The 3,266-nt window shown below is 42.2% G+C and overlaps 2 non-coding genes across 2 annotated transcripts; both read left to right on the top strand.

Moving 5' to 3' along the window:
• Window positions 1-1,482: 1,482 nt before the first annotated feature.
• On the top strand, window positions 1,483-1,588 carry TRNAL-CAA (transfer RNA leucine (anticodon CAA)). The gene is made up of 2 exons: window positions 1,483-1,520; window positions 1,543-1,588. It is a non-coding gene; the product is annotated as a tRNA-Leu (tRNA).
• Window positions 1,589-1,874: 286 nt separating this feature from the next.
• TRNAE-CUC (transfer RNA glutamic acid (anticodon CUC)) lies at window positions 1,875-1,946 on the top strand. Its single transcript has one exon. It is a non-coding gene; the product is annotated as a tRNA-Glu (tRNA).
• The last annotated feature ends 1,320 nt before the right edge of the window (window positions 1,947-3,266 follow it).

Here is a 3,266-nt window from a genome sequence, read left to right as displayed (position 1 = left end):
ATTAAAATCTTGAAGTGTGTGCATCATTTATGTTTTCATGGGAGTCATGTGTTTTACTTTTTTAAAATTATTTTTTGAAAAAGTCACCTCAATGAGGTCTTATTTGACCACCCTAATCTAAAAACAGAACTCTACCAATTAATTACCCTACTTTTGTTTTGTTCTCACTACCTGACTTGTCTGTTTGTGCTAACTGTTCCCTTCACTAGCAGTCAGCTTGCCAGGGCAGAGGTTTTAGTGTTTGTTCAAGCTCTATCAATAAAGACAGTGAATAGATGAATGAATGAGCAAATGAATGAGTGAGTGAATGGCACGCAGTCTGGAGCACAGGAGTGGGGACTTTACATTTGATGTTAAAGCACTCTTGCTGTTTTTGCATTCTTGTTAACTGAGCCCCTGAATTCTTTTTCCACTAGGCTTGACTTTTGGACTTCCATACTTGTCTCTACATTTTTCAATTTTAGAAAGAATCTTGCTAAATATGTTTAGCCAGAATGTCCCTTTTTGATATCTGATCACCCTGAATATATAATGGGTGATTAGATACATAAATAATATATAGAGTTTGTTCATCCTCTGCTATCCCCCAGGGGATGTCTGATAACCTGGCCTACCTTCAACAAAAACTCTATTAGACTGGTTTAGACAGAATTCCCCGTTAGTAATTTTCGATCCACAGACACTGCCTGCTCTTCCCACTCACTGCCTCTCTCTTTGGCTATAAATTTCCACTAACCTTGTACTCAGTTGAATTCAATCGTTGAATTCAATCATTCAAGATCCGAGTGTAATGGTACCCGCACCTATCTTGATAGACCCCTTGAATAGTCTTTCTTACCGTGCTTTAGCAAGTGTCATGAATGAATAATTTTTTTCCTTAGCATAGATCCCGCATTATCTCTAACCTCTTACCACAGCTGTGTAACTTGGCACAAGAAGAGGAGTGGACCTTGAAAGATGCAGATGCTTGAGACAATAAGGCCTTAATAATGAAACAATAGCAACCACTGTTGGTTACTCTGTAGCAAGCGTATTTCCAAGTGCTTTCGTTGTATTCACCCACTAGCCAGTTTCCCTAGCAAGGGCCAGGAATGTGCCTGAATCTGTCAGTGGCTGGTCACCTGTCTGGGAGCAGCTCTGTCAGTGGCTGGTCACCTGTCTGGGAGCAGCTTGGCGCTTTCCCTTTGCTACTATTTTTCTCTGCTGAGTCGGGGGGTTACTAACCCCTCTGGGTTTTTAGCAGGATTGTCCTTGTTCCGGAGATCGGGTTGGATCTCCCGCCCAGCTAGGCGGGGCGGTCTGGAGAGCATGACAACACCGAGTCCTCCAGAACTCCGTGGCTCCTGGCAGGCGCTCAGTAGGCGGTTCTCTAGCTCTGTGGCCGGGAGGTTCTGGCGACTGCGGGCCTGGCTGGTGACGTAGGGCAGAGCAGCAGGCTGCCGCAGAAAACAGACCTCTTTCAGGGCCTTCTTTTAGCAGCGTGTCAGGATGGCCGAGTGGTCTAAGGCGCCAGACTCAAGGTGTGTACCTTGCCTATGGGTGTTCTGGTCTCCAGATGGAGGCGTGGGTTCGAATCCCACTTCTGACATGTGATATGTTTTGTTTTTTAACCCCTTCGTTTAAGCTATGCTGGAGCCGCTGGCTTTTATGTTTTGTTTTTTTGGATCTTCCGGGAAGGCGGCCATACTCAGATTTTCCCCATTGCTTCATTTGTCTCCGCTGTTTTTTCATATTCGCAGTAGTTTAGCGACTGCCGAGAGGGAAGAGGGAGACTGTTTAATGTACTAGACGATCTTGTTACTAGATTTACTTACACGTTTCGTCACACTTTTTACATGTAGTCTAGTACATTACAGAAAAGACAAGCTGTAACTTCCCTGGTGGTCTAGTGGTTAGGATTCGGCGCTCTCACCGCCGCGGCCCGGGTTCGATTCCCGGTCAGGGAAGCACGTGATGTTTTCCTTTCCTTCTGTTTTCTACTGCAAAAGTAAAAAACTATTTGGTAACTTTATCTTTCGGGGGAAACTAATTATCAGAGATGATCGTGGTTAATAAGTGTCGGCTGTGTGCGATCGTTATCCTTTATCTCCAAAATCCTCCAAAAAGTAAACCCAGGAGTGGCCGCAAATGCCAGATCTTCTAATGTTCTGGGTTAAAAAATCTCCACGAATGTCCAACAGACCATTACAGTGGCACATGTCATCTAGAGGGGTGACTCAGGAAGGTCTTTGCTCCTCACAATGACTCAGGCAAGTCTTGCTCAGAAATCAGGTAATTCTCCTCCACTGCAACATCTGTCTTTTTATTTTGAAGATACATTTAAATAATTAAAATAATGACACAATGAACATTGGTGTTCTTTCTACCTACGTATGACATAAGGTATTTGCTACATTTTCTCTTTCTCTATAGAGTTTCCCTGGCTTCCCAACCATTTGAAAATTGCATATGACTTTCATTACACTATGAAAAAACAATGTTAATGTCTTCATATGCCAGTCCACATTCAAATTTCCCATAATTTTTCTCAAAATAACATTGATATCTGCTTTTTCAAAATTTTTATTTTAGGAGTTTTCATTGCCCATTTTTCTATTGTGACACCTGTGGAAAATTACCTGTTTTAATAATAAAAACACTTTGGTCACATTTAAGTTGAATCTTAGTATTTGTATACTATTCTGACCCTTTATGCCTAATTTGTTGTTTTTCAAAGTATTTATTTCTCTCTGGGTACATTTTCTAGACCTCCAAGGCAGAGCTGCTAAGATGTATTCTAACTCATTTTAATTACAACCTGGCTTGCCAAAAGATCCCAGGTATTGGACAAATAATTTTGCCTCTGCTTTCCTGTGTCCTAGTGAAACGACAACACTTATGACTTGGACCTACCAAGAGCCCAAACTGGGATTTGAACCCACAGTTTTTTGATTAGAATCACTCACCTAAGTGTCTAGACTTACTGAAGTTCAGGTTCTTTGTGTCTCAGCATAGAAAGATTTCAGCAAGAGACAGATTGATAGGCAAGAAACAGATTTATTAAGACAGGACACTTGTGAGAGATAAAAGCAGAGAGCAAAAAAGCACTGCCCCTAGGATTGGGTGGCTACGTTTTTATGGTCCAAGGAAAATGGGAAGGGGAAAAGACCACCTTCTTCCCAGTTCTTCCTAGTTCTTTGAGTAGATGTCAGGTTTACACCATTAGCTCCTCCTTCCTACTGAGTAAGACAGTATTTGACCCTAGGAGGTCAAACTGGGACTGTCCT

Source organism: Sus scrofa, chromosome 2, assembly GCF_054392235.1.
Source record: "Sus scrofa isolate SSC_HxYL_T2T_F1_AM1 chromosome 2, Sscrofa_HxYL_maternal_Yorkshire_Landrace_v2.0, whole genome shotgun sequence".
Lineage (NCBI taxonomy): Eukaryota > Metazoa > Chordata > Mammalia > Artiodactyla > Suidae > Sus > Sus scrofa.
Note: the sequence above shows the minus strand (reverse complement) of the source record. Positions and strands in the feature narration are given on the sequence as shown.